Source organism: Anolis carolinensis, chromosome 2, assembly GCF_035594765.1.
Source record: "Anolis carolinensis isolate JA03-04 chromosome 2, rAnoCar3.1.pri, whole genome shotgun sequence".
NCBI lineage: Eukaryota > Metazoa > Chordata > Lepidosauria > Squamata > Dactyloidae > Anolis > Anolis carolinensis.
In genome coordinates, this window is record NC_085842.1 from 1,874,105 (window position 1) to 1,894,104 (window position 20,000).

Here is a 20,000-nt window from a genome sequence, read left to right on the forward strand (position 1 = left end):
GAAACAGGAACGAGGCTTGGAAACGGAGCGCGCTGTCCACACACAACTTGCTCCAGTAGCTGACGAATTGACTCCGCAAGATCTTTCCGGGGGTAAGGAACCTAAATAGGCCTTGTTTTCCCCACCAGAGAACGCTTCTCTGGGGAACCAGAAACGAAAGTCAATCTCTGTGTCCAGATGTATGACTCCCTAAAACTTCTCATGGGAACAGGCTTAATCATCTCAATGCTTTGCTGCTATTCTCGCACTCCTACGAGAGGCCGCTTGAACCGCTCTCTGATGTTTACAAAACTCGTGGCGAGAAAACACAGGAGATTTAGCCTCAGGGCTTGTTTGGGAGATTTCTGGGAGACAAGCCTCCTGCAGGTGCAAAGGCTCAATTTCTGGCTGAAATGGTTCCTTTTCTGGCTGAAATGGTGGAAAACCCAAGTTCTCCTCTTCGTCAGTCACAACAGTACTAGGAATGGGACTACAAGGCCCATGAGTCATCACACTATCCCCCTCCTCAAGCCCCCTCTCAAACTGGCGCTCTCTCCCCGAGGCGCGGGGCCGCGGCTTGGCGGGATAGGTCTGATGGAAGTGGCGGGTTAAATCAGGGGCATGAACCGTGGAAGCGTCTTCCCAAGAGCGCTCTTCGGGGCCAAAACCTACCCAATCAATGAGATATTGTAGGCGGCGGCGGTGAAAGCGAGAATCCAAAATGTCCTGAACCTCGAACTCTTCTTCTCCGCCCACCAAAACAGGGTCGGGGGCCGGCCGGTCTGCGTCTGGGCGCACACCATCCGCCGGAAGGAGCAGGGAGCGATGGAACACTGGATGAATGCGCATAGAGCGCGGAAGTTGGAGTTTGAAAGTCACGGGGTTAAGTTGTGCCACCACTGGATAGGGACCAATGAAACGGGCATCTAGCTTCCGGCAGGGACGGTGGGAGGGCAAAAAGCGAGTGGACAGAAGAACCCGGTCTCCTACCTTGATTTCGGGGCCCGGCTGGCGATGTTTGTCAGCGTGGCGTTTATAATCCTCCTTGGCTTGGTCCAGTTGCTGGAGCAAAAGTTGTTGCACTGCTGTGAGTTCCTGCAGCCAGTCCTCTGCTGCGGGAACTTCTGAGGTTTCAATGACAGGAGGAAAGAAACGTGGATGGAAGCCATAGTTTGCAAAGAACGGCGTTTCTTTAGTAGAAGCCTGGACCCCATTATTGTAGGCAAACTCTGACAGCGATAACAGGGAAGCCCAATTGTCTTGCTGATAGTTCACATAACAGCGAAGGTATTGTTCCAAAGTGGCATTGGTGCGCTCAGTTTGTCCATCTGTTTGGGGATGATGAGCCGAAGATAAACGAGAGTCTATGCCCAATAGTTTTTGTAGTGCTTTCCAGAAACGAGAGGTGAATTGGGACCCACGGTCTGTGACCAAACTCTTGGGCAATCCATGCAATCTGAAAACATGTTGGAGGAATAGATCTGCAGTTTCTTTGGCCGTGGGAAGGCCATCACAGGGAATGAAATGGGCTAATTTGGTGAAAAGGTCCACCACCACTAGGATCGTGGTGAATCCACAGGAAGGTGGTAGATCAGTGATAAAATCCGCAGAGATTATTTCCCATGGGCGGGATGGGGTAGGGAGAGGATGCAGAAGCCCTGTGGGCTTTTCTCTTCTTGTCTTGGAGCGCTGGCATACTGGGCAGGTGTTGACATATTTTTCCACATCCTTGCGGATCTTGGGCCACCAGAAATCTCTTAGAATCAAATGCATGGTTTTAAATAGCCCAAAATGCCCTGCTGGCTTGCAATCATGACACAGACGAAGTGCTTTTTCCCTGCCCGGTCCTGGGGGGATGTAAACATGATTTCTATAGCAAAGTAGCCCATCCTTAAGCGAAAAGGGAAAACGTAGTCCTTGGCGAAGTTGGTCCTGTGCCCAGGCGTCTGCTTGTTGATTAGCCCTGATTTCCTGAGCACAAAGGGGTCCTGGAGTAGGGGAGGTTGATTCAATGGGAGTGGATTTGGTGTTTCCCACTGTGAGCGTGGCAAAGTTCTCGGGTTGTAGCAGCTGAGACTCAAAGGTCTCCTTGCGCCCTGCAGCGTATTCCGGTTTCCGTGACAGAGCATCTGCTTGCTTGGTCTGGGCTGGGGTTACATAATGAATTTGGAAGTTAAAACGTTCAAAGAATAAAGCCCAGCGTTGTTGCCTTTGATTTAGCTTGCGGGCAGTTCTTAGATGCTCTAAATTTCGATGATCAGTATGGACTTCAATGGGAAATTTGGCCCCTTCTAGCCAATGTCTCCAAGTTTCAAAGGCTGCCTTTATGGCCAATAGTTCTTTTTCCCAAATGGTGTAATTTCTCTCTGGCGCGGTCAATTGACGGGAATGAAAGGCACAAGGATGAAGATGGTCTCCCACTGGTTGTAGGAGTACAGCCCCAATCGCCACATCGGAGGCATCCGCCTGCACGACAAAAAGGGTTTCAGGATCTGGATGCTGAAGGATTGGTTGGGACGTGAATAATTTCTTTAGTTGCTGGAACCCTTTCTCTGCTTGATCTGTCCAGCGGAAAGGCTGTTTCCCACGGATGCAGCTGGTGATTGGGTCAGACCAGCGGGCAAAGTCTGGAATGAACTTACGGTAATAGTTCGCGAACCCCAAGAATCGTTGCACCTCTTTCTTGTTGGTTGGCGCCCGCCATTCCAATACTGCTGAAACCTTAGCCGGGTCCATGGAGAGCCCTAGTGGTGAGACGCGGTACCCCAGGAAATCTACCTCTTGTAGATCAAAAGCGCATTTTCCCAGCTTGGCATAAAGTCCATGATCCCGCAATCGTTGTAACACCATTCTGACGTGGTTCTCATGCTCTGATTGTGATCTAGAAAACACCAAAAAATCGTCCAGGTAGATGATCAAGAACCGATCTAGATAATCCTGAAAGATGTCATTGACAAAATGCTGGAACGTTGCGGGAGCTCCACATAATCCATAATTCATAACTCGGGACTCGAATAATCCGAATTTAGTCTGGAAGGCGGTCTTCCACTCGTCCCCTTCTCTGATGCGAACTAGATTATACGCTCCCCGAAGGTCCAGCTTGGTGTAGACCTTGGCCCCTCGAAGTCGGTCTAGTAGGTCCGAGATTAAGGGCAGGGGATAGCTGTTCCGCTTGGTGATATTGTTCAATGCTCTATAGTCCACCACCAAGCGTAATTCCCCTGACTTCTTTTTCACAAACATCACTGGGGAAGCGGCTGGGGATTGAGAGGGTCTGATGAATCCCTTGCGAAGGTTTGACTCTATGAACTCCCTGAGAGCTTCTTGCTCCGGTTCAGTCAGGGAGTAGAGATGCCCTCGTGGGATCGGGGCCCCCTCCACCAAGTCAATGGCACAGTCATAAGGTCTATGGGGGGGTAACCTCTCGGCTTCTTTTTCATTGAATACATCCCAATATTCTGAGTACTTCTTGGGCAAGGTGATAATGGGTTCAGTGTCTGTGGCATGGCAGACCTTGGCTACAAGGCAATGGTTTTGGCAATATTTTGAAGCAAACTGCAGTTCTCTGTTGGACCAGGAGATGCTTGGGTCGTGAAGTGTCAGCCAAGGAATTCCCAAAATCACAGGGAAATGGGGAACCTCGGTAACAAAGAAGGAAATTTCTTCCATATGTTCCCTTATCCACATTCTGGTGGGTTCCGACCATTGGCTTACGGGACCCGTCTTGAGGGGGCGGCCATCGATGGCTTGCACCACACGGGCATTCTTGAAGTCATGGTATTGTAATCCCAGAGAGTCGGCATACTCTCTATCAATGAAATTGTTTGTAGCTCCTGAGTCTATCATGGCATGGACCATGACTGGTCCCTTTTTTGCTGACCACAAGGTGACCACTAGAAGAAATAGGACCCCGGTTGGCGGCTCTTGAGTGGGTTTTTTGACCGGGTTGGCGAGCCTCTCTACGCCCGGTCGCTGGCTTCCCCCGCCGGCTGTGCGCCAGCCGCCTCAGACGTCTTCGTCTCCGTGGAGGACGCCGCCGCCAGACGGGCGGGGGGCTTCCCTTTGGCTGGGCACTCTCTAGCGAAGTGGCCCCCGTTTCCGCAGTACCAACAGAGATTTAGGCGTTGGCGGCGAGCCTTCTCGGCGGCATCTAACCTGGGACGCACATTGCCCAACTGCATCGGCACCTCCTCGCTCCCTCTGGGGTATGGGGCTGGTGGCGGGGGTCTCCATACTGGACGCGGCTGGACGCTGGTGGGAGCGGGAGGTTTCACCCCAGCTCTACCGCTCTGGCCTCGGACCCATTGTTTTCTGTTGGCAAGCATGACTTCAGCTCGTAAACACTGATCAATGAGTGCTTCAAGACAGTGGGGGGGATCCACTTTGGAGATTTCTTCCAACATCTCGATGTTGAGACCCTCCCGAAATTGTCCTCTGAGGGCTATATCATTCCATCCGGTGCTGTGGGCCAGCACTCGGAACTCGGCTATGTACTGGGACAAGGGTCTGTCCCCCTGAGAGAGGCGCCGGAGTTTATGGCCGGCGGCCTCCAAATTGTCTTCGATCCCCCAAGTCGCCTTAATGTGATCCAAGAAGTGTTGCGCTGATCTTAGGTGTGGAGAACCTTGGTCGAACAGTGCCGTCGCCCAGTTGGCCGCTGGCCCGTCTAAAAGGCTGTAGACCCACGCCACTTTGATGTCTTCTTGGGGAAACTCGGCATTGCGGGCCTCTAGATAAGCTTGGCATTGGCGACAGAAAACATGAACCTTAGAAGCTTCTCCGGAAAACTTGGTTGGCAATGCCAGGGCCGGGAGTCGGATTCCGCGTTCCTTCAATCCCTTTATTTCTCCCTCCTGCGCATTGAGCTTATCACGGATGCGGTCCACTTCCTCCTTGTCGATGGTGTAGCTAAGTGGCTGGCCACCCGGCACGGTTCCGGTGGACATTCTGGCCTAGGTTAATTGGTGCTTAGGGTGGCGGAGTCAAACTGTCAGGACCCAGGCTGCAGGGCACCAATAACCATACACAGAGGCCAGAATCTATCTAATATCTTTATTGAAGGAGTATAAAAAGTTAATAAAAACAAGTGTAGAAAATAGTCCAGAGTTAGACCTTTCAGGAAAGGTCAAAATTAGTCCAAAGAAACAATGTCCAATATGAAATATTAAGGTCCAAAGTTGTAATCCAATAACCGAAACACTCACTTGCCAAGCAAGTGAGGGGAGATGACAAGGTCCTTTAGTCCATGAACTTGAGCAAGGCTAGGAAATAACTTGATACTAGGAACACAAGGCTTGATTCAAGGCAACAAGGTAGCGAGGAGCAAGAACAAGATCCGTGGAAATACTTGGTAAAATCCGGGAAAACAAAGCAAGACTGAGTCCTGGGAAACAAGGCAAGGTCCGCGAAGGTAAACAAGGCAGAAACAGGAGCGAAGGCTTGAAATCAGGGACAAGGCTTGAAACAGGAACGAGGCTTGAAACAGGAACGAGGCTGTCCACACACAACTTGCTCCAGTAGCTGACGAATTGACTCCGCAAGATCTTTCCGGGGGTAAGGAACCTAAATAGGCCTTGTTTTCCCCACCAGAGAACGCTTCTCTGGGGAACCAGAAACGAAAGTCAATCTCTGTGTCCAGATGTATGACTCCCTAAAACTTCTCATGGGAACAGGCTTAATCATCTGAATGCTTTGCTGCTATTCTCGCACTCCTACGAGAGGCCGCTTGAACCGCTCTCTGATGTTTACAAAACTCGTGGCGAGAAAACACAGGAGATTTAGCCTCAGGGCTTGTTTGGGAGATTTCTGGGAGACAAGCCTCCTGCAGGTGCAAAGGCTCAATTTCTGGCTGAAATGGTTCCTTTTCTGGCTGAAATGGTGGAAAACCCAAGTTCTCCTCTTCGTCAGTCACAACAGTACTAGGAATGGGACTACAAGGCCCATGAGTCATCACAGGTAGCCAGATTGTGTTCAATTTCATGGTTTTCTCCTTTCTGTTGAAATTGTCTACAAGCTTGTGGATTTCAATGGCTGCTCTGTGTAGTCTGACATGGTAGTTGTCAGAGTAATCCAACATTTCTGTGTTCTCAAATAATATACTATGTTGGTTCATCAAATACTCGGCTACCCCTTGGCAACATCTTTGTAGATGGCTGATTCTCCCACACCAGAAGAGACTCGGGCTCTCAGCTGGCTCGTCATACCTCATAGAGCTTGTTGAGTTTAGGATCACAGTGCTCGAACCGGTTTGTAAACAGAGATGCCGACTATTTGCAGAGCCGCACCTTCGTTTACAAACCGACTCGAGCACTGAGATCAGCGGAGGAGGCCGTGCTCTCGGTCCCACTCCCAACTCAAGCACGGCTGGTGGGAACGAGAGAGGGGGCCTTCTCCGTGCTCCTCCCCTCCTCTGGAAATCCCTCCCAAAATAACTAAAAACTGCCCCCTCCCTCCTTGCCTACAAACTAAAAACACATCTATGCACTCTGACCTACTGAGAGGAGGAAGACTAATACGACTCGATATGTATCATTGTCTAGATATATTAAATCCTGTCTAGATACTGGAATTGATCTCAGCCTGTTAGTTGTTGGGCACCATCTGACCACTTAATAAGGTCTGAGTTGTTTGAAGTGTTTATTCTGTGTACATTTACACTATGTGACTATGTCTGCTTGTCAAGTTTTATTTTTGAGGAGAGTCCTCCAAGCTCTGTCAGTCATCCAGATTTTACTGCAGGCATGTTTCAATATCCAAAAAGATGTCCCATTGGTGAGGAAGAGGAGGGGGAAAGGCTTCCTTTCTGCTGCTCCGGAGACTAAGGGACAACGGAGACAGGAGGTCAAACGGCAGGAAAAGGGATTCCCCCTAAACACAAGGAAGGACTTCCTGAGGGTAAGAAGAAGAGCTGTTCAGCAGGGGAACTCTCTGCCTCAGAGTCTGGAGGGAGCTCCTTCTTTGGAGGAGTTAGTCAGAGGCTGGACGGCCATCTGTCGGGAGGGCTTGGGTTGTGTTTCCCTGCCTGGCAGAAGGGGGTGCGGCTGGGTGGCCCTTGGGGTCCCTTCCAACCCTCTGACTTCTGGGATTCCTCGTGTCTCAGTCCTAGGCCAAGGCTGCCGCCTCCCCCTCCCCCTCCTCTTCCTCAAGGACTTGTGAGATATTTGTCTTGGAATACAACTCCCAGGTTCCTCCAACCCTCATGCCAGGACGTTTTGTAGGGTTTCTGGGCATTGTAGTCCAAGAGAGCCATTCCCTTCGGGGATAGAGGGAGGGTCAGAAATAGTTATTACTATTACTATTATTATCATTATTCCCTCCGCTCTCTGGAGCAGGGATTCCCAAACTCTATTCCTCTGGGATTTCTTGGGACTTCAACACCCAGAAGTCTCAGCTGCCTTGACCCAAGATCAGGGATTCTGGGACATGGAGTCCCCAAGAGGTGGAAGGCCAGGGCTTGGGAAGGGAGGCTCCTGAGAAGGGACAAGGCTTCCACGGCTGAACAGCCGTTACCAGCAGGAAATGGTTCCTAATGTTTAGGTGGAAGCATCTTTCCCACAATGCGAATCAATGGCTTTGTATTTCAGTCTCCAGAGAAGTAGGAAATACTTGCCCTTTTCTCCTCAATGAGACATCCTTCCACATATTGGCTCTCCCGTCCCCTCGGCCTGTCTTTCCCTCAAAGCTAAACATACCCATTCCACTCCCAAGCCCACCTCACCTTCCTGCACCTGCTGGTCCTCCTCCTCCTCCTCCGCTCCGGCCTGGAGCTTCTTCTGCAGGGCCTCCGCCACTCCCTCCCTGGGGCCTCTCTCCTCCTCTGCACGACGGCCTTCTCTGCTCAGGGAAGCGTCCAGGTTATGGGTCTGGGCCATTTCCAAAAAGGGGAAAAGCAGTCAAAAAGGGGGAAGCAGCAACAACAGCAGTTCCGCAGATCAGGAGCTCCCAGGGCCAGCAGTGGAGCGCAATTCAGGCAGCAGAGTCAAGCTTGAAAAGTTACACAGGACTTTATTCAAAAAGCTACCGTACATAACCAGATAGGAAAATTAGCAGATATCTTGTCTCTCTCCATGCTCACAGGAGAAGAATGTGGGGGATTCAGGGACTTGTCATGTGCTGAGAAAAAGCAGGGTGTCCTTGTGATGTGTCAGTCTAACAAGGAAGAGGAAAGGAAAGGAAGGGAGGCCAATGGGCGGAGGAGGGGCTTTCTCCTGCCAGTTCACCCCCCTGCCTTGGCAAGCCCTTGGTGAGGACTACAGAATGAGATAAAGAAAGAAGAGAAAAGGCCCTTCTTAGCCTGCCCTGCAAGGGGTTGTGGGTCCCACGTTGCTGCTCCTGTGTTGGGGGACCAGAGGTTGCTTCAGGCTCTTATTATTAGAGAGAGTCATGATTAATGTTAGAGAGAATGTTCCGTAGGTCAGTTTCACACAGGAACAAGACACGTGACACACATCGGATCCAAAGCACCAACCGGGCAGGAAGGGAGGGAGGGAGGGAGGGAGGGAGGGAGGGAGGGAGGGAGGGGAGAAGGGAAGCCTCCCTCCCAGGGCAGCTGGCCTCCCTCAAGGGCAGTTTGGAAGGAAAGAGCGCATTGGAAACCAAAGCGTGTGACCAGCCTCATCCAAATGCCCTGAGGCTCCTTGACACACCCATCGACCGACCTACCTGCTTGTATTTACTTCTTCCTCAGTGGTATTTCTGTTCTCACCCCTTTGGGTGCCACTGCCGTGGGGGGGGGGGGAGGCATCTGCTCAGGGCCGGGCCTTCTTCCCTCAGGGGCGCCCTCCTCCCTCCCTCCCTCCCTCCCTTCCTCGGACCCCAAGGCCTCCCGGGAGGGGCTCTGAGGCGGGTCCCGAGCCCTGGGCACAGCGGAAGGCCTGGCGCCTCTCCCTCTCCAAGGCCTCCGGGGAGTGTGTGTGTGTCTAGACGGGGGTGCACACGTGTCTCTCCCTCTCCTCACCATCCTGGAACAAGGCCTTCTTACGACCCCCCCTCCCCCCCCTCATTCCACTCACCCGCGAAGGGCTGGCGCCTCTCCCTCGGCTGGGCCCAACCGGAAGCGCCCTCCCACTTCCGCCCGCGGAGCCCCCCCCTTCCCTCTGCCTGCCTGTCTCCAAGGGAACGGGGCGGGGCGCCTGGCCATGACGTCACCCCGGAGCCCTACTTCCGCCCTGCGCTATCATGGCGGGCGGAGGCAGGCGCCCAAAGAGAGGCGGGGCTTGGCCTTAAAGGAGCAGGACCGCGGGAAGGAGAGGGAGGGAGACGCACAAGGCTGTTCCTCCGGAAGAGAGCCCTCCCCTCTCCCGGCCTGGGGGTCCCTGCTGCTGGGGAGGAAGGCCAGGCCTGGCAGGGAACAACAGGGAGCGAGGGCTGGCCCTGCTCGTGGGTGCCATCTGCTCACCCACAGAAAACGGTATTTAATAATCTAGAGCTGATGTGGTCTATCCAATGCAATTTTCTGAAACAGCACTCCAAATGACACCAGGAACAGGCCTAAAAACAAAGACACTGAGAAAACTTTTTCCCGTTGGGCTGTGTTATTATCCATGGATTTTGTTAAAAAAAAAAAAAAGAAGGGAAGGGGACTGAGGTTGAAAAAAGTGCAAAAAGCGGAGCGTGAGACCCAAGAAACTGTCCCTATAAGCTTTAATAATAATAATAACAATAATAACAACAATAACAACAACAACAGCAACTTTGGGGGACTAAACAGGGTCTTACAAAGGGCTGCTTTCCCATTACAAGTGATGTGTGGCAATGGGAGCTAATAATAATAATAATAATAATAATAATAATAATAATAATAATAATAATAATTGCAGCTTTGGCAAACTCTCCTCCCACTTGCTCCCTCATGTGTGTTGCTGGGTGAGTCTTCTCTGCCTTGGCCTGGGAAGCCGAGAGAGCATGGGTGAGGGCAACACGCTGGTGTCTCCTTCCTTCCTTCCTTCCTTCCTTCCTTCCTTCCTTCCTTCCTTCCTTCCTTTCCTCTCTCTCCTCTCTCGCACTCCTCCAACAGCAGCACACACCCCCGACGCATGCACAGTTGCAGTTTTCCCCACATGTCTAGCAGCCCACAGGTTGGGAACCACGGCTCTAGCTGCTGGATTGGACCTCCTCAAAAACGATATACATTTGTCCAGATCAAACTGGATTCCTGTCAGGTAGGATATTGGCAGATTCCACAAGGAGAGTATGAAATATAACACCTAAGACCCCTTCAAGGCCTCCCTCCTCAGTGGGTTTCTTGAGACAGGAAACGGGAGGAACAGAACTTGAATCCCCAAATGGGAAAAAGGCTGATATTTATTTATTTATTTACAGCATTTATACCCCGCCCTTCTCACCCGGGGGGACTTAGGGCGGCTTACAACAGTTGGCAACATTTAATGCCAAGAACATAATAATAAAACAAAAACAGTACATATAATCAATTAAAACTATAAAAATACATTATTAAAATACATTATAACAATTAAAACATATGTAAATTAGATCCATTTGTCTAAAAACCTCATGCTTCAGCCTTCAATCGGACCATGTCGACGTTATTGTATTACTCATTAAAAGCTTGTGCACATAGCCATGTTTTCACAGCCTTTCTGAAACCCAGAAGAGTTGGGGCTTGTTGGATATTTGTGGGGAGGGTGTTCCACAGCCGGTAAGCCGCCACCGAGAAAGCCCTATCCCTTGTTCCCACCAGCCGCGCCTGCAAGGCAGGTGGGACCGAGAGCAGGGCCTCTCCAGATGATCTTAGGGATCTAGTTGGCTCATATGAGGAGATACGTTCAGATAAGTAAATTGGGCCAGAACCGTTTAGGGTTTTATAGGTCAAAACCAGCACTTTGAATTGGGCTCGGTAGCATATCGTCAGCCAGTGGAGCTGGCTTAGCAGGGGGGTGGTACGCTCCCTGTATGCCGCCCCAGTTATTAATTCAGACGTGCTGCTCATCCATGGGTTCCTCTGAGCTCCCTCCTTCCCTCTTCCGGGGGGAACAGATCCAAGCCACAAATCCCTGCCATTCCTTAGGCCAATAGAGCCAGAGAGGGGTCCCTGGTCCACACTCCAATTGAGGCTTTAACACGGGAAGCAAGCAAAATTCTGGGAAATGTAGTTCAGGGTGGGGCCTTTTGAATTCTCTGCCACAGGTGTCCTTGCCTTCACAAACTACATTTCCCAGAATTCTCCTGACTGCCTTGTGCCACCTGCTCCTCCCCCCTAAAAGTTGTGGTGGAGAAAACCCCCATGTTCATTCTCTAAAGGGATTTCGAGATAAAAAAGGATCGTTGGGAGTTGAATCAACGCTGAGAGGCAAGCCAAATTGAGAGGCAGTTACCCCGAAGCTGACCGAGTAGGTTTCCTATTGTTATTGTTATTTCAGAGGAGGAATGGGCAGCTGTTGGGGTGGTTTGAGTGTACAGAAGGGGGTTGGACTGGATGCCCTCTGGCGTCTTTCAGAAATATTACAAATTAATTGGGTATTTTTTTATCACAAAAGTGTGAATCAAACACTGAAAGAGTGAGCAAGCCGAAGCCTGTTGGAGATAGTTTGCCTCAGTGGGGGAACTCCTCAGTCAGTGAGTGTGAGGAGGCTTCTCTGTGAGGAAGGCCTGATACGAGGGGGCCTGGAGTGAGAGAGGCCTCGTGTGTCAAGCTCCAGCGTGTGAAGGCTGCAGCATGTAAAGCTACTAAGTATTTGTTTGTGTTATGGAAACCTTGTTCTTGTAAATAGTGCAACCATAGTATTTGACTACAAAGAGAAGCCTCCTATGGAAGAGATAACATTGGTCGGTGTGTTTTTGTTCTTTTCGTCACCTTGGGCTACTGGGGCTGGGTCACGATGCTGTAGGGAAATAGTACTGTTACATTTATGTTGGTTCCCTAAAAATTCCCTAAAAATCAGGGGATGTGAAAATCTTTATGGAACTTGGGGGGGGGATGATGCCTTGTTTATGTGGTATCATTGAAAATATAAGTTCAAGAAGATTGCTTTTGTAGGTTTTTAAAAAAATGTTGTTCCTAATTTTTTTAATTTCCCAAAATCAGTGAATAAGTGAAACATTCTGAAATTTGTGTGTGTGGGGGGGGGAGGGCTAACAGTAGTAAATATGTTCTACCATTGTAGCAAGTTTCATCCCGACAGCTCTAAAAATGCCCCCCTCGATGGATTGTCACCTTGCCGTGGTGAGGGGGCTTGCGTGTTCCGATGAACCTGTGGGGACAACCACTGGAGTGATGCAATCCCAGGAGTGGCCGCAGGGGAGGTTCCAGACCAAGCACAATCCGAAGACCCAAAGACCTCAACGGCAGAGCAGGCGGAGGATAACATGGTACATGTTACAACAGCTGTGAAGACGGAAGAAGGCTGCAACAGACTGAGAAGCCACTGTCGTTGTGTTAACCACACCACTGCTGGAACCTCACTCTGTGAAGACTGTGTGTTGACCGGCCATGCACCGACCTCCACACTTTAAAAAAAATCACGCACAGGCGTCTTCCAACAAAAATAAAAACAAACCTACAAAAGTCCCATGGCGATCAGCGAGTGGCGACGGGGGCAGGACTGTGAAATCTGGAAGCCCCTAGTCACAGACTGGCACATGGGCGGTGGATATGGACTCAGTCGTTCTACCTCAAGGACCGAGGCAGTTGAGTAGTCCGGCAGCTGTATCCATGACTGAGCAGCCCTTTTTAGGATCCGCTCTGCTCACCCCACACGGGGAAGGGGCTAGAAAAGGGGCCCTAAACATAGTCTGCCTCTCCTACCCTGACTGGACTGCCGCGTCCAGAGGGGTCACCACTCTGCGGCCAAAAAAGAGAAATGAACTTTGGAACATGGAACGTACGGACATTGCTAGATAACACTGACAGCGAACGCCCTGAACGCAGGACTGCTCTCATTGCAAGGGAGCTGGGACGCTTTAAGATCGACATAGCAGCCCTTCAGGAGACCCGGAGAGCAGGAGAGGGACAGCTGAAGGAAGAAAAGGAAGGTTACACCTTCTTCTGGAAGGGACTGCCTGAAGAAGAGCGAAGAATACACGGAGTTGGCTTTGCGATCAGAAACGACCTGGTGAAGCACCTGACTGAAGCACCCACTGGCATCAACGGACGACTTTCAACCCTCCGAATTAACCTTGCCAAAAACCAACAGGCAACCATCATATGCGCCTATGCACCAACTCTCGATGCTGACGAAGAAATCAAGGAAAATTTTTACTGTCAGCTGGATACCATCCTATCGGAGATACCTAAGGAGGACAAAATCATCCTCCTGGGGGACTTTAATGCAAGAGTCGGAAGGGACTCTGACCTGTGGCCAGGGATCATAGGAAAAGACGGGGACGGAAACAGCAACTCGAATGGCATCTTGCTTCTCACCAAATGCGGAGAGCACAACCTTGTCATCACCAATACGCTCTTCCGCCAGAAAAACAAGCTCAAGACATCATGGAAGCACCCTCGGTCAAAGCATTGGCACCTCCTGGACTATGTTATCACACGTGCCAGAGACCGCCGCGATGTGCTTCTCACAAGAGCCATGACAGGTGCTGATGACTGCTGGACAGACCACAGGCTAATCCGATCCACGATGGCTATCAAGATCATCCCCAAACGCAGACTCCAAGGAAGAAAAACAAGGCGCAAAATGAACACCCAAGCCCTTCAGGAGCCCTTCAAATGAGCCCTTCTCCAAACAACACTCAAAGATCATCTACCCACAGAACACCCCGAAAATGTTGAGGAACATTGGAACAAACTGAAGACCTCCATCATCACAGCCTGCGAAGAAAGCATTGGATACCTAACTAAGAAACATCAAGACTGGTTTGATGATAACGACAAAGAGATCCAACATCTGATTGATAACAAAAGGAAAGCCTTCCAAACATGGCAGAGAGACACCAACTGTGCTGCCAAGAAAAAGATCTATGCCAGTGCAAAAGCTGAGGTCCAAAGAAGGACCAGAGAACTCAAGAACATCTGGTGGACAAAGAAGGCTGAAGAAATCCAACACCTTGCAGATACCCATGACGCTCAGGGATTTTTCAAAGCCACAAAGATCATTTACGGACCAAGAAACCATGGCATACAGCCCCTACGCTCATCAGATGGAACCAAAATTCTGAAGGACAAAACATCAATTGCACTACGTTGGAAAGAGCACTACCAGAACCTGCTGAATCGCAGCTCCAATGTGGCCGAAGAGACCCTCTCACAAATCCCGCAACAACAAACCAGGGATGAGCTTGCAGCACTGCCTAGTTTGGAAGAAGTCAGCAATGCCATCAGCCAACAAAAAAACAACAAAGCCAGCGGACCTGATGGGATTCCTGCTGAAATCTTCAAAGAGGGTGGACCTGAGCTGATACAACAACTCCACCAGCTCATTAAAAAGGTGTGGATGACCGAAAAAATCCCAGCTGACTTCAAGGATGCCACCATCATCACCCTTTTCAAGAAAGGGGACAGAACAGACTGCGGGAACTATCGTGGTATCTCCCTTCTAACCTCGGCCGGGAAAATCCTTGCAAGAATCCTTGCAAACCGCCTTCTCCCTGTCTCAGAAGACACCCTCCCAGAATCCCAGAATGGCTTGCGTCCCTCCAGAGGAACAGTGGACATGATCTTCACTGCTCGACAGCTCCAAGAAAAATGCAGGGAACAAAACCAACCTCTGTACATGGCATTCATTGACCTTGCAAAGGCATTCGACACAGTGAATCGCAGCGCTCTCTGGACCATCCTCCAAAAAATCGGGTGCCCTGACAAATTTGTGAACATCCTGCGGCTCCTCCATGATGACATGATGGCAACAGTCTTGGACAGCAACGGCTCCCAAAGTGACCCATTTAAGGTGGAATCAGGTGTCAAGCAGGGATGTGTTATTGCCCCCACCTTATGATACTTCACCTTGTTGATGGGAAGCTTCCCACCGGAGTGGAAATCATCTATCGGACAGATGGCAAGCTATTTAACCTCAGCAGACTGAGAGCCAAAACCAAGGTCACTACAAAATCTGTTATAGAACTCCAATATGCTGATGACAACGTAGTCTGTGCGCATTCAGAAGAAGACCTACAAGCCACTCTAAACACCTTCGCAGAAGCATACGAGAAGCTCGGCCTCTCACTGAACATCGAGAAAACCAAAGTGCTCTTCCAACAGGCTCCAGCTAATCCCTCTGCAAAGCCAGGAATACAGCTTAACGGTGTAACATTAGAAAACGTTGACCATTTCCGCTACCTTGGTAGCCACCTCTCCACAAAAGTCAACATCGACACTGAAATACAACACCGCCTGAGCTCTGCGAGTGCAGCATTTTTCCGTATGAAGCAGAGAGTGTTTGATGACCGGGACATCCGTAGAGAGACCAAGGTGCTTGTTTATAAAGCCATTGTCCTCCCAACCCTGCTCTATGCCTGCGAAACGTGGACTGTGTACAGACGTCACACCAAACTCCTGGAGCGTTTCCATCAGCGTTGCCTCAGGAAAATCCTGCAAATCTCTTGGGAAGACAGGCGGACAAATGTCAGCGTGCTTGAGGAAGCAAAGACCACCAGCATTGAAGCGATGCTCCTACGCCATCAACTCCGCTGGACTGGCCACGTTGTCCGAATGCCTGATCACCGTCTCCCAAAGCAGCTCCTCTACTCCGAACTCAAGAATGGGAAACGGAATGTTGGTGGGCAGGAAAAGAGATTTAAAGATGGGCTCAAAGCCAACCTTAAAAACTGTGGCATAGACACTGAGAACTGGGAAGCCCTGGCCCTTGAGCGCTCCAATTGGAGGTCAGCTGTGACCAGCAGTGCTGCGGAGTTCGAAGAGGCACGAACGGAGGGCTTAAGGGAGAAACGTGCCAAGAGGAAGGAGCGTCAAGCTAACCCCGACTGGGACCGCCTTCCACCTGGAAACCAATGTCCTCACTGCGGGAGAATATGTGGGTCAAGAATCGGTCTCTTCAGTCGCCTAAGAACACACGCCCAAGATACCAAGGTTGGAAGACTATCGTCCTCGAACGACGAGGGATCGCCTAAGTAAGTAAGTAAGTAAGTAAGTCTAAAAATGAGGAAGAAAGGAGCCCTGGAAGCTCCCTCCCTTGCGCAATTACATAATGAAAAAGGTAATGAAAATGTACTTTGCCAGGATGCAGCCCTGCTTGTAGCACCAATTCTAGAAGTTAGCTGGCCTTCCTCAGAGCATCTAATTTGGCAAACAGTCTTGATGTATGGTTGTCTAATCAGAAACAATAAATATTCAAATACATCAACTTGAACTTCCGGTTTAGGAATAGCGGCAGACGAAATGAAGAAAGGCTCTGTCTGTAGTCAGTAGCAAGATTAGTGCCTCCAATGGGCTCAAAATAAGGGCAGGAGTTCACCTGGCTGCACTGAACTAAGCCAAGGAGAAGTGCAGACCTTTGCAAACTTTGCAATGGCGGTGTTGATAGGGGAAGCCGTGATCTTATGTGAGTTCCCTGGAGGATTGTATCTCCCGAGATGGATCGCCATTATTTATTTATTTAATTTATTTACAGCATTTATACTCTGCCCTTCTCACCCCGAAGGGGACTCAGGGCGGATCACATTACACATATAGGCAAACATTCAATGCCTTTAACATAGAACAAAGACAAGACAAACACAGGCTCCGAGCGGGCCTCGAACTCATGACCTCCTGGTCAGAGTGATACATTGCAGCTGCTCTCCAGCCTGCGCCACAGCCCGGGCCCATTGAGGGGAAGAAAGAAGTCAGGAAGTGCACACACATAATCCCTGCAGCTGTTTTCAGCGATACTGCCGACCCCGACTGACTTTCCCAACTGGACTACCTTCCCTCAAGAGCCCCTTGGAATCAAAGACTATTCAAAGAAGGAAATGAAACAAAAAAAAAATCATATATGGTTGAAGGCTTTCATGGCCGGAATCACTGGGTGGCTGTGAGTCTTTCGGGCTGTATGGCCATGTTCCAGAAGCTTTCTCTTCTGACAATCAGGGACAGCTAACACCTCCGAACAAAGTATTTTCCCAGACTGGGAGAAACCAGGCATTGAGGCTAAAGGGCCATCAAATGCTAATCAAATTACAACATCCACACCTGCCTCCAACAGACAAGAGTTCTTTCTCCCACCCTGGACCTCCCAGATATATAAACCTCACTAGCCTAGTTTCCAACATACCTCACACCTCTCAGGATGCCTGCCATAAATGTGGGCAAAACGGCAGGAGAGAAAGCTTCTGGAACATGGCCAGACAGGCCGATAGACTCACAGCAACTAAAAAAAAAATAATGACTCTCTACCAGAAAGTATTTGATTATAATGATTTACACTGTTAAGCTATCGCATCAGAACAGGAATATCTAACTGATACAGAGAAACAGGCTTAGCACAGCAGGGTAAACCGCTGTGTGCTGGAGAAAAAACATGCTGATCGAAAGGTCGGGAGTTTGAGCCCAGGTTGGGGTGAGCACCCATTGTTAGCCCCAGCTCACCCGTCCACCTAGCAGGTTGAATGCCAAAATGTGAGTAGATAAATAGGTACCGCTTTCAGTGGAGAGGTAATAAAAGCGCCCTTAAGGACATCGATCGGGAGGAAGCTCCTCGACATGGAAGATGGAGCAACAGAAACCCCCCCTCCCCATGACCAGCGTCGAGCACAGCCTCTAAGATGCCGGAAATAAGATGGGAAAAAACTGTCTTTACCTCTGTCTGTGTTGTCTGTCCTTGTTGATTGTATAATCAGGCACTGAGTGTTTGCCATGTGTGTGTGTTCTGTAAAGCTGCTTTGAGTCCCCTTCAGGGCGAGAAGGGCGAGGTATAAATGCTGAAAAGAAAAGACAAGCAATTAAACTAAGATCAAATACAAGAAGATGATTCAGAAAGACAGGATTATTAGGTTTGAAAATAATGGACAATAATATAAAAGATAGATCAACTTTTGAGGGTTTCTTTTTAGTAGGATTCTGGATGAATGGATTTTAGTAGGATTCTGGATGAATGGATTTTAATCTTGGACATACTTAAAATTTTATATAATGTGATTTTATTTTGTAGTGGTATCTGTTTTATATGAACTGTTGTTTTGTAGATCGTTTTATATGAACTGTTGTTTTTACATTGTTTTTAGGCATTGAATTTTTGCCTATTTACTGTAAGCCGCTTTGAGTCCCCTCGGAGAGAAAGGCGGGGTAAAAGTGATGTAAATAAATAAATAAATAAATAAATAAGTAGTTTAAGCAATGGATGTCAGGATAACAGAGATTAAAAACTGGGAGTAATGCAGCAAACAGTAGAGTATTTGAGAAAGTACTAAGCAGTGATCCAAGGCTGATTTATCCTTACAGAATCCAGTTTGCTCAGGGCTGATTATTTTGTTCCAGTCCAGCCAGGTTTGCAACTTTATTAATAGGAATTTTGCACAAAGCTTTCAAATTACCAATAGAAGGCTAACTGGCCGGTAACTGGAAGAATCGGGAGGGTCACCCTTTTTGTAGATTGGAACTATAATGGCAAATTGCCAACTGTTTCGTAGGATGCCCGTGTTGTTAATGATGGTGAAGACTGCCGCCAAAGGGGGGGGGGGGGAATCCGATTTCAAAATCTCTGGGATAATTAAATCTGATCCATCCGCTTTTCTATTTTTAGACCAACGACCAGGTCTGCAACTTCCCTACTGAAACAGGGGGCCAGTCGGTCAATTCAGGAGAATTTATCACTGAGCTCTGGGTTTCTAACTCATCGGCCCGAAAGAGGTTGGGAAAATGACTAGATCAATTTAATGGAGAGATGGATGGGATAAATGTTGGGACTTGAATTGCTCAGTCCATTGACCAAGAACCAAAACTGCTTACAGCTGTGTTGTTGTTGTTGTTATACCCCGCTGTATCTTCCCAAAGGGAACTCAAAGTGTCTTGAAATAAAAGCATTAGTATATAATTTAAAATATACAAATATATAAAACATAATTAAACAGAAACAGCACTAAAAAATTCAGTTAATATCCATCAAAAACATTCAAAATTAAAAACCACAGCAGCCCCTGACTTGATCTTCACAACCTTCACCTTCAAAAGCCTGCCTGGATGAAGAAGTTTCATCCTGCCGTCAGAAGGACAACAGAGAGGGGCCATTCTGACTTCCCAGGGGAAGGAGTTCCAGAGTTGAGGGGCATTTTCCACCAAGAAGGAAGGCGCTCTCTCTTGTTCCCACCAATTAAGCTTGAGATGGAGGAGGGACCGAGAGAAGGAAGGGCCTCTCCTGAAGGGATCTCAGGGCCTGGGCAGGTTCATGCAAGGGGATGCGGTCAGCAAACAGCCTGGTAGCCAATGGAGCTGCTGCAAGGGGGGGGGGGGAGTACGCTCCCTGCATCCAGCCCTGGTTAGCAACCTGGATTCACCTTTTTGAACCAACTGAAGTTTCAGAGCATTCTTTTTGCTGTTGTATTTTATGCTGAATTTTGCGCTTGGTCCCCATGTGAGCCGCCCCGGTCCCTCCAGGGAGATGGGGCGGGATATAAGAATAAAGATTATTATTATTCAGAGGCTGCCCCATGTAGAGCGCATTACAGTCATCCAAGCGGGATGTAACTAAGGCATGGACCACCGTGGCCAGATCTGGCTTCCCAAGGAACCGGCGCAGTTGGCGCGTAAGCTTGAATTGTGCAAAGAATGCTCTCCTGGCCACCGCTGACACCGGGGCCTCCAGGTTCAAGTCAAGAGGCAGGACAGGAACATCTAGCTCTTCCAAGGGGATCCCTGTGTCCTAAGGCTGGACGATGGAGCCGAAGAGGCCGGAGGGGAGACGCAGCACAGAAGAGGGAAAAGAACGGCAGAGGGAGATCCGGCTCTTCAAAGGGATCCCAGTCTCTCCGGGCAGATCAGGGATCCGAGAAGGCAGCGGAGGGAACGCAGCACAGAAGTTAAGGCCTTTTGGGAATTTGTTGTAAATGCTGAACCAGCTCATGGAGAGTGACCTTTGTCCATGGCTTACTGAAGGATATGTCTTAATTGTGTTCATTACTTC

The 20,000-nt window shown here is 49.5% G+C and overlaps 1 protein-coding gene across 2 annotated transcripts in view; it reads right to left on the reverse strand.

Moving 5' to 3' along the window:
- LOC103282060 (zinc finger protein 814-like) overlaps positions 1-20,000 on the reverse strand; it is a 49,491-nt gene that overhangs the window by 28,387 nt on the left and 1,104 nt on the right. For both annotated transcript variants that reach the window (XM_062972729.1, XM_062972728.1), the window contains exon 2: positions 17,682-17,802. The gene's annotated coding sequence lies outside the window, so the exon portion shown is untranslated. The remainder of the gene's footprint in view (positions 1-17,681; positions 17,803-20,000) is intronic.